This window comes from Pelobates fuscus, chromosome 2 (genome assembly GCF_036172605.1).
Source record: "Pelobates fuscus isolate aPelFus1 chromosome 2, aPelFus1.pri, whole genome shotgun sequence".
NCBI lineage: Eukaryota > Metazoa > Chordata > Amphibia > Anura > Pelobatidae > Pelobates > Pelobates fuscus.
This window is the reverse complement of record NC_086318.1, coordinates 356120211-356132436: the sequence shown is the minus strand read 5'-3', so window position 1 is coordinate 356132436 and position 12226 is coordinate 356120211.

The following is a 12226-nucleotide window of genomic DNA, read 5'->3' as shown; positions in this document are numbered from 1 at the left end:
TTAACAGATGCATTAAATATTATTTCCTCATTTATCTTAATACATAGAAGCATTTATTCCCAATAATTCTTCTTTAGGCAGTTTACAAACAATATGTGCATGCTCTTTAAGTCCAATGAGTAAACGATTTATAGAGCTAATATTAACATTTTTGTGTTTGTGCTATAAAAGTTTGTGTTTTGCTGTTAGTTTAATTTTACTACTTAAGTGCAATATTTGTTTAAAAAAAAAAAAAAAAAAAAATTAAAAGTAGGTCTCCATGTCTATAATGGCATTAAACAAATATATAATATATAATAATATAATTTTGCTGACTTGAGTGAGTTGGTAAATGTCATCATTTTTCTAAAAACGTAAAATTGTTTTTACATAATTTGTTATCCTTATTTTAAAGAATGTTCTGTTCCGTCTGGCCTCTTCAAGATTAAAGCATGGTTTGTTATTCCAAAGCCTATAAAAATCAGGTGCATGTTGAGCCATGTAAGCTTTGTGCTCAGAAATGATCCCCTCTAAGTAGCTGGTATAAGCAGTACTTGATACTTAATTTGTCTGAATCCCACCATGTCTGCATGCAATCGGCATAATAAATAATGAGCTCTTTGCGTGCTAGCTGGTTATTAGGATCTAGACGGGATCAGAGAATACGTGTCACATGTCCAACTCAACATGATTTAAGAAAACTGTCACCTTCTTTTAAGGTTAGAGTAATAGGAAGCCAAGTTCCATTTTGAAAGAATTTTAATTAGCAATAAGCAAAGGAAAATCCTTAAGCCACCAAAAGTTTACAAGTGCTACTGTTTGGACTTTTTTTTCTTCATCTTAGTTAGTTCAGGCTCTCCTCCAAGCTGGGGATTAGCCTTTCACTGGCATGTTATCTACAAACCTTGCAGTCATACTCATAATCCTATCAACAAACCCCTTGGAAATATTAAGAACACATTAATACTGCATATGGGACATGGTCCAAATTAAATGAATATTAAAGCTTCTTATGATTATGCCAACAAGCCTTAGTTATTTGAAAACTGAGGCAATGGTAGAAAACATGTATTTCGATGTTTGTGTAGACGATTTTTTGAGTGTTCCATTATTTACATATTAGCATAACAAACAATGGAATAAACACAATTATAATAGCATAAAATGGACCTGCTTAAACAGGGTCAGTTTTTAAAAAATGTCCACAAAGCTTAAATGGTTATGTGCAAATGTACCCTGAAGATCTATCCAACTGTCTTTAGTGAGTACTCTTCAGATATAATGCTAAGGAGAACGTTTTCGCACAGCCCCAGGGCTTACCTAATTTGTCTTTTTTTTTACTGTGTAGGGTCACTTTTTTATTTTTTATAAAAGGATGGAGATCCTTATATATATATTTTTTTAATAAAAGGTTGGGCATTCTCTTGTATTGGGGACGGGAGGCTGGCACATAATTGATTGGAGAAACCTTGCCACATTGTGCATCCCTCTCTTCACTTACTCATATTCTGCTGTACCCCAGAGCCCATTGGATAAGGCATTAATAGGTAACCCATATTAATTCATAACCACACACATGCATGGTATGAAAATGAGAGGAATATATATATATATATATATATATATATATATATATATGTGTATATATATATATATATATATATATATATATATATATATATATATATATATACACTGTGTGCAGAATTATTAGGCAAATGAGTATTTTGACCACATCATCCTCTTTATGCATGTTGTCTTACTCCAAGCTGTATAGGCTCGAAAGCCTACTACCAATTAAGCATATTAGGTGATGTGCATCTCTGTAATGAGAAGGGGTGTGGTCTAATGACATCAACACCCTATATCAGGTGTGCATAATTATTAGGCCACTTCCTTTCCTTTGGCAAAATGGGTCAAAAGAAGGACTTGACAGGCTCAGAAAAGTCAAAAATAGTGAGATATCTTGCAGAGGGATGCAGCACTCTTAAAATTGCAAAGCTTCTGAAGCGTGATCATCGAACAATCAAGCGTTTCATTCAAAATAGTCAACAGGGTCGCAAGAAGCGTGTGGAGAAACCAAGGCGCAAAATAACTGCCCATGAACTGAGAAAAGTCAAGCGTGCGGCTGCCAAGATGCCACTTGCCACCAGTTTGGCCATATTTCAGAGCTGCAACATCACTGGAGTGCCCGAAAGCACAAGGTGTGCAATACTCAGAGACATGGCCAAGGTAAGAAAGGCTGAAAGACGACCACCACTGAACAAGACACACAAGCTGAAACATCAAGACTGGGCCAAGAAATATCTCAAGACTGATTTTTCTAAGGTTTTATGGACTGATGAAATGAGAGTGAGTCTTGATGGGCCAGATGGATGGATTGGTAAAGGGCAGAGAGCTCCAGTCCGACTCAGACGCCAGCAAGGTGGAGTTGGAGTACTGGTTTGGGCTGGTATCATCAAAGATGAGCTTGTGGGGCCTTTTCGGGTTGAGGATGGAGTCAAGCTCAACTCCCAGTTTCTGGAAGACACCTTCTTCAAGCAGTGGTACAGGAAGAAGTCTGCACCCTTCAAGAAAAACATGATTTTCATGCAGGACAATGCTCCATCACACGCGTCCAAGTACTCCACAGCGTGGCTGGCAAGAAAGGGTATAAAAGAAGAAAATCTAATGACATGGCCTCCTTGTTCACCTGATCTGAACCCCATTGAGAACCTGTGGTCCATCATCAAATGTGAGATTTACAAGGAGGGAAAACAGTACACCTCTCTGAACAGTGTCTGGGAGGCTGTGGTTGCTGCTGCACGCAATGTTGATGGTGAACAGATCAAAACACTGACAGAATCCATGGATGGCAGGCTTTTGAGTGTCCTTGCAAAGAAAGGTGGCTATATTGGTCACTGATTTGTTTTTGAATGTCAGAAATGTATATTTGTGAATGTTGAGATGTTATATTGGTTTCACTGGTAAAAATAAATAATTGAAATGGGTATATATTTGTTTTTTGTTAAGTTGCCTAATAATTATGCACAGTAATAGTCACCTGCACACACAGATATCCCCCTAAAATAGCTAAAACTAAAAACAAACTAAAAACTACTTCCAAAAATATTCAGCTTTGATATTAATGAGTTTTTTGGGTTCATTGAGAACATGGTTGTTGTTCAATAATAAAATTAATCCTCAAAAATACAACTTGCCTAATAATTCTGCACTCCCTGTATATATATATGTTCAAGGCCCCTTTATTTGAAGAGGATATCTTAATTTTTTAAACCCCTGCAATGACCTGCACAGTTTACAATATAAGAAAGTCATTACCTTCCACACACAGTGGGGGTCTTATAGGGGGTTGCTATGAATCCCAATCTATTTTATATCACACCTATTTCTGTGGTACTAGACAAGCTGACCATTGAGGTGGCTGGTATTGCAGGAGGTGAGTACTAGCCCTGTTGTGTTTTGAGTAGGTTCATTGGAGCCATGTCGCACCTGGTTGGTACAATATGTTGCTACCTTCTCAGAGGCTTATCTTGTTTAAGTTACAATTTTCCCGGTGGGTAGGTAGCAAGTGGCACATTTAGCTTTGTGTGTGAGTCTGCATATGAATGTGAGTGGCTGTATAATTCTCTATGTAAGTGTGCATGTCTTTGTGAGCATGTACATAAGAGTGTGTGACTGTGTGAGCCTGTGGATCAGAGTGCATGTATGTATCTGTAGGTGTTTCTGTGTAGATGCAATATATTGGAGACATATGGCTTTAAGGAGACATAGTGGGCTGAGAAGGTAAGGTATAGTAAGAGGGAGGATGTGACTCTGAGTCACAGATGTATTGTAATGGCTAACAGTCTGTGAGGAGAATTTCAAGGGAAAGACATTGCTGAATAAACATGTGTAAGGGGCGGACATTGCTATGGAGTTTTGAGTTACCTGGCAGGAGGGAAGTGCTCAGCGCTCCCTCCTGCCAGTAACTCTGTGTAGAGTGTCCGGGCAGCACGGACCGCGCTACAGGAGCTTCCTAAACCCGTCCGGACTGAAGGAAGTGCTCTCTCAGTAAGCACTTCCTGTCAGTCCGGCCAGGTACAGGAAACAGAAGCTCCTGATCCGCAGTCCACGCTGCCCGGACACGCAACACAGAGGTAGGAGGCACAACAGGAAAGGGGTGGGAGAAACCACTAAGGGACACTGGGGGGAGGGAGAGGAGGAGAAACCACTAAGGGACACAGGGGGGGCGGGGGAGACCACTAAGGGACAGGTGGGGAGGGGAGATCACTAAGGGATGGGAGAGCACTAAAGGACAGGAGGGAAGGGGAGAGCAATAAGGGACAGGAGGGGAGGGGAAAGCACTAAGGGACAGGAGGGAAGGGGACAACACTAAGGGACAGGAGGGGAAGGGACAACACTAAGGGACAGGAGGGGAGGGGAGAGTTCTAAGGGACAGGATGGGAGACCTCTAAGGGACGGGGAGAAGTGGAGTTGAGACCACTAAGGGACGAGGGAAGTAGAAGAGATCATTAAGGGATGGGGAGTGTAAGACACACAAAGACTCGAAACTTCCTGTTTGTTGTTTTTGTGAACACTGCCTCCAGAGAGCCTGTTTTAACACCAGACCAGTGGAGCCATACTTTAAGAAAAAATATACAAAAAAAAATTATATTAACAAAATAAATATAATAATAAAAATAAAGAGCTACTCCCCTCTCAGCCTCGATCCTACCTCACAAACCCTCACTTTCACACTACACACATACACAATGCATCCTTACACACACAGAAACACACCTTGCATCCCTTACACATACAAACACAGATTCACACAATAAACAGACACACACACCCAGAAACACATAAGGCATTCTTTACACACAAACACATACTGCATCCCCTATACACACCCACTACATTTCTTACACAAACTGGTATCCCTATACATTCCATTCCATAGGAACACACACACATTACATCCTCTTCAATAACACATAACACATCCCCTACACACATACACTCCACTCCCTGTGAGCAAACTCATGGCTTGTATGCATCAGGCTTATGGGCAGGCCTTGTAGGCATACTCAAGATCAGGCCCTGGGGGCCCACACCGTAATATGTGTAAGGGGCCCCAAACATGGAGCTGCTTCCTGTTTGTTGTTTTTGTGAACACTGCCTCCAGAGAGCCTGTTTTAACACCAGACCAGTGTAGCCAGACTGCAGCCTGAGCGCATCATCATCCTCTTGTCCTCATCTGGTGGTAAGTAGGCAATCCAATATATTATTAGTGGCACTAATCCCTATTTACCTCACATTAAAGGGCCACTATAGTCACCAGAACCATCTACAGCTTGATGTAGTGGTTCTGGTGTCTATAGCCTGTCCCCGCAGGCTTTTTTATGTAAACACACTGCCTTTTCAGAGAAAAGACACTGTGTGCAGCACTGGCATTGGCTCATATGGCAAATCATATAGGAGGGGCATTGTGATGGGGGGGGGGGGGGGGGCGCACATTTTTGTTTGCCTAGGGTAGCAAAAATCCTTGTTTGCCTAGGGCAGCAAAAATTCTTGTTTGTGTATGATTAAGAATTCTGGTCCTGCACATAACATAGGCTCCTATAAAAGTCAGCATTGTACATACAAAATGAGTAGGGAGGTCATTTGTACGATATTTACAATGGTTAAAACTATTCACTCATCAAACTCATATTTCTTTAGCTTGGAATTAAAAATGCAATGTCGGCAAACAGTGGGATTCCATAGTCACTGCTTCAACTAGATTAATCAAATCATCCACGCTCTTAGAATAGCAAAGAAAGGTGCTATACAGGTGGTACCTAGTGCCGACCAGGCTACAAGCTTTCTTCCCAAGCACACCTGCCTCTTGTTGGCGATGCCAAAATGCAGAGGAAACCATGCTACATATCTGGTGGCTTTGCTCCTCGTTAGCACCCTTTTGGTAAGAGGTACCACGGGCTGCACCTTAAACCACACAGCCTTAACGCATCTCCTACTGGAACTTTCTAATTCGATCCCCAAGAAAAGGTGAAAGCTGATCACGCATATTATTATCACAGCTCAAAAACGTATAGCGAGGAAATGGATAACTACCTCGATACCATCCATACATCAGTTAAAGGCTGACATTGATGTACAGAAAAATTACGAAACGCGAATTACATCCATATTCCCCCAATAAACTAACCAGGGAAACATGGAGTATCTGGGACACATGGAGATTGGGTAACCCAAACCAACTGTAAATGATTGTGAAATGGCAGCACCACATGGAGGGACTAGTTGTTGCAATGTGACAAGGTACACAGTAGGATGCCAAATATGCTACAGCAGGCCTCGAACAGTCAAATGGATAGTCTTTACTACTGTCTAGTTAGTATCATGGATGATATGTTGTCGATGTTACCCCTGTTAACCCCTCATCCTACCCTTCTTCCTTTCTGTACCCGACCCACTGTACTTGGAGAAACATTAAAAATCTTCAAATGAAAAAAAAAAAAAATGTCATGTCGGCATTATTGTATCTGTTATGGAAGCTTTTCTCTTACCTCTAGTTATTTTGAAGTCAATTTTAATTTTGTAAATAATTAATGTACTGTTGGTGACCTCTAGTGGCTAAAAGTAGATAAAACATATGTTTGAGAATGCGATTTCTTTGCAATTCTTGAGGAAGAAAATGCTCATCAGCATGTACAGATAAGTGTTGTCTCTAAATAACCTCCAGATTTTTAACTTATAGATGGAACTACACAAGATATTTGAAGAACAAACAAAATGCTACAACATGAGTAATAAACACTGTAAAATAAACATGCATTTTGTGTGTGTCTCAAGGTTTTCCCCTTCAGTGACTGATTTGAAAACAAAGCTATCACCTTTTTCTTCTGCAAGGTTATTTTTCTTTTTTACTGCATGTTCATATACATTGTGGGGTCTTGCTTAAAAGTCTTATTTGGGAATATTGTATGTGACTTTTCAACTTAAAACTAGATCTAAATAAAGGAATATTCCTAGGATTACACAGAGAAGCAAGAGTCAGTTCAGGGCAATTTGCATCGTATTCACTCAGATGAGCATTGAGAAGATGTTTCAGACCGTTACTGCTACATTGTTCTTGCCAGGAGCAAATGCCAGATGAGCCAGGAACTAATTCCGTTTTCCAAGAAGTCATTCATCATGCTTATGAGGTGGGTGAACAAGGGGATCACTGTCTGTCATGTCCCTAAATGGAGTAAGAGCTGTCGCTAGCGGTCATATGATTGTTCAACCCTCACACCCCATTTGCTCTCTGCTGTTTCAAATTTCTTTCCAGTATATCTAAAGTCGAGTACCACCACAAGCTGTCATGTTTTTGTAGATGGTGTGTGGGAAGCCTTTTTTTCTCGTACTCCTACTTCAAGATTTGGCTAGCCCTCACACTATGGTGGAAATGAGCAGCAGCTCTCCTGCAATTCTCAAGTATGGTTTGCACCTTTTGTGTTGCTCACAGAATTGCACCCTTGACAACTGCCAGCAAACCTCAATGACCTAAAGCAATGCTGTAAAGAGGAGGGGGCCAAAATCCCTTCACAATGGTGTGAGAGACTGATAAAGTCATACAGAAAACAATTACTTCAAGTTAATTCTCCTAAAGGTGGATTTACAAAGCTATTGAATCATAGGGTGTACTTAGATTTTTCACACAATGTTTCTCCATAATGACTTTATTTTTGTTTTAAAAATCATGACACGAACCATGGGACAATAGTCTGCTGGGCTCGGGCAGTGCTTGATGGCACTGTGTCTTGTTTGCGGCCCCCCTCTCTTTTTTCCTTCTTTCCTCGCACCTACTCTGCTCTCTATACTCCGGCGGTTTCGCCTTTTTCCTCTCTCTTTGCTCTGGCCTTTCACTTTTTTCAGTCTCACCCTTTTCTTGTTCCTACATTTTCTCTCTCCCCTCCCTCTGGTCTCTCCATGGATGGAGGCTTTTTTCTTTTTCACCTACTTCAGATACGAAGATACAGTTGCATGAACAATGTAGTCTGTGATCAAGTTGGGCACTCACGTAGATTGGGATCACGGTCTAGCTGCCATGCAAGTAGCACTCTACAATACCTAACTTTAGACAGCGGACACCTTGGACATATTTTAGGGATTGGCATGTGATGTCAATATAACAATATACATTATGGCCAGGCACAATGAATGTATTGTTTTCATTATTTCCCCGATTTATTCTGGGCTTCTCTCACAGCCATAGTGCCTCTTTTTATATCAACATGCTGCGCAAGTAGCAAGGCTGCCATTACTCATCATCACAGAATTCGATTTTGATTGTGTATGGAGTGCTGCGTGTCATCCGACTCACTGTTACTAAATAGAATTGTGTTTTATGTTTTTCTTTTTTACTTTTCCACCTTTAAAAATGTGCTGTATTAATCTATGCTGTTCTCAAATACTGTAAGATGCACACAGACGCTGGTCTGGCTCTGTGTAACTGTTGTTGGTACATGCACGACAAAAATAAAGAATTTAAAAAATAAATAAAATCATGAAACGGTGTAATATATCATGTGTTGTTGGTCATCTGAGGTTGTATTTACCTAATTTCGAGACCTGCTAAGTAACATTTGATTGTTGTTATATCCTGATATGTATAACCATAGAAAGAAAAGAGGGGGTACTTTCTTTTTCCATGACTGTATATATGTATGTATTACATAATTAGGTGATTTTATTAATTATATATTGAGGGACCAGTCTGAGAACCCAGGCAGAAAGTCCAGAGAATTTTATTTGCAAGCCATATATTTAACTCTGTAATTTTCAAAAACCCCATAAAACCTGTATATGGGTGGTACTGTTGTACTGGAGAGACATCACTGTACACAAATATAAATGTTTTACAGCATTAAAACGTATAATAACATCATCAGCTGTTTTTTATTTGAAAAATGCAAAAAAAACTAATATGAACACTAACTTTGGCCAGGGATTGTAACTAAGTGGCTACTAAAAATGACTGGACACACTACAGTTTGAATACCCTGGTTTCTCTACATTTGCATATGTCTCTACGGTATGTCATGATGGGGATAGTTTTCATTCCGGGCTGCCATATTGTCTCAAAGACAACATAGGCCCAGCAAACAAATCTGGCAATTTTAACGTGTAAAAACTGAAACAAGCAAACTTTCTATTTGACCCTTCATTTTTATTTTTATTTTGAAGGGTGTTTTTATTTGAAAATCACAGGGATTACCATGGGTACCAGGTTTGCCCCCAGTTATGCTAACACATACATGAGGAGATGGGAAAATCTCTTTGTGTGGTGTGGTCATGACTGGGTGGCGAACCTGGTCCTATGGCGGAGATTTATTGATGATGTGGTAATTATTTGGAGAGGAACACAAACATCATTTGTATCATTCGTAAGTTATCTCAATGAGAATGATTACAATTTAAGATTTTCACCAGTATGGAACAAAAATGAAATAAATTTTTTGGATATCACTCTGTTTGGAGAAGGGAGTGAAATAAAGACCAAATGTTTCTTTAAGCCCACAGATGGGAACAGTTACGTCCATAAAAAGAGTTGTCATCACCAACCCTGGTTGAGGGGAATTGCCAAAGGACAGCTGACAAGGGTGAGACGTAACTGTTCCCATCTAAATGATTTTACACGACAGGCACAACATATAAAGAAAAAATTTGTCACAAAGGTATATAATAAGCATTCAATTGATAAAGAAATTAGAATCATGTCAGGAACAAAAAGAGAAGAACTATTACAGGATAAACAAAAAACTAAAAGAAATGGAGAAAAATGAAATACTGCTTTTATTACCCAATATAATACAGACCATCATAAAATCAAAACAAGTTTGGAGAAATATTGGCCGATCTTATTAGAAGATCCTTTATTAGGAGAGATAGTACCTAAAAAACCAACACTGATATATAATTTTTTTTTTTTTTAATTATCTGGCTCCGAGTTATGCCACAAAACAAAAAGAGGAACAAAAAGATAAGGTGAAAGGTTTTAAGGGATGCAATAGATGTAAGGTATGGTTTACAGTAACTTTGGGAAAAACTACACATTTTTTTAATAGTAAAACTACTGGGGACATTTTTTCTATTAAAGATAGTATTGGTTGCCTCACAGACCATGTCATTTATTTGCTGGAGTGTCCGTGCGGCAAGCAATACGTGGGCCGGACGAAAAGGGCATTTAAAATCAGAGCAATGGAACATATTAACAATATTAAAAAACAATTAGAATCCCATTCGGTACCAGTACACTGTAATTCATGTCCATTATTTGACCTAAAAAAATTGAAATGTACAGCTATAGAGAAAATCCCACAACACTGGAGGGGAGGCAATAGGGAGCAGAGGTTGGCCCAGAGAGAAACATACTAGATCCAAAAGTTACAGACACTTAGCCCTTTGGGACTGAATGTCGATGTGGATTTTGTGTGTTTCCTGGGCTAACTGATATAACCTGTTGGAAAGGTAGTGACATTGATAGAGACATTGGTAGTGACCTCAGAAAAAAATCAAAAGAAATATATGAAAGAGAAGTGTAAAAATCAGATTCTAATATGAGAATTGTAATATAAAAAAAATGCAACACAACCATTATATACAATATGAAAAAACAGGAAATAAAATAAAATATTAAAAAGGGGAAAAGGAGAAGAGGCAAAATAAAAATAAAAATGAAAACACTCACAATAATAGAAACATAAGATAATATACACAATCTAAAATAGGAAAGAAAGGGAGTATATTTTATGTAAATGGACAAAATTTTGGGTATGTTTTATGATGCATGTAAATGAACATCAGCACACAATGTCCTGTTATAAATGACATATTAGATGAATTGGTGTGAATGTAACTAACCAATTAACCATCTCACTATGTATGTGGGTGGATATCAGTACACAATGTCCTGTTATATGAGACATACTAGATTGATTAATGTGAATGCAATTAATTAGTTAATCGAAAAAAAATAAAAAAAAATATATACCGGTAGTTAAATAAATTAATTTAGTCATTAGAAGGACAATTGTTTGCTGATGAGCAAGTATGGAACTAAAGGTACTAAACATAGTATTGTCAGAGGATAGGAATGAATCTTAATGTTGTTTTTCCTTTTTCATAATGCATACTATGGACTGCAATATCATGTCAAAATTGGGGTAATCCCTCTGGCGACCACTAGATGGCAGTGATAAGAATGTTTTGAACTGGGTTGAATGAAACGCACGGCCATCATAACTAAGGATCAAGTGGAATGCACGGATGTGCGCAAGACCGGAAGTAAACGCCGAAAGCGGATTTTGACCGCGAAAAAAGAAAATCATCAGCTGGGACAACTCTACACGATAATTACCGGAGAAGAGGAAGCCCAATCAAAGGAAGAAGATAGAACAACACCCACCACACTACCAATGGACTTCCAGCTCCACCATAGTTAAGGGAAGGAGAGGGAGGGGGCTATTAGGCTTATTTGTGCATTTGTCACTTTGTTGGCAGTGTATGTGATTATATATTTTATTGTTATTTTTATTTTTGGTCCCTGAGGAAGTTCCCTAAGGGTAACGAAGCGCGTAGGACCGTTATTTATTATTCATCTTTTATTTAGTGTATATATATATATAATATTTTTTTAAAAGCCAATAAATCTTTTCTAAACCCGACCATTGGGAGTGTGCGGACTTCCTTATAACCGGATTTGGCGTGGTAACCAGCAAAGAAAAAAAAACCTATCTAAGGGGAGGCACCTTGAGGGCCTGACTTAATTCATCATCTTGTGAGTGTAACCTTGAAATGTGAAGCGAGTGTTCAAAGTTGTAACTTTATTACACTATGTTGTATTTCATGTTTCCATTTTAGTGGTACAAGCTGGATCCCTGATCGTTTTGTATTTTATAAGATTTCTATTTGACCCTGTAATTTTCCAAACAGGCAAGCTCTTCATTTGACCATGTAACTTTCCAAAACACCATAAAACCTGTATGTTGGGGGGCATTGTTGTACACTTGGGACATCACAGCATACAAATATGTGTGTTTTATTATGATTCACAGTAAAAATGCCATGCAGAGTTTGGAAAATAACATTTCTTAATTTCTCACACTTCTTTAGATTTTATTCATATTGAATTTTGTTTTCCATATATAAATATTTAATTTGAAATGATTTCTCTTGAACAAAATGATATATAATACATGTGGATGTGCTTAATATG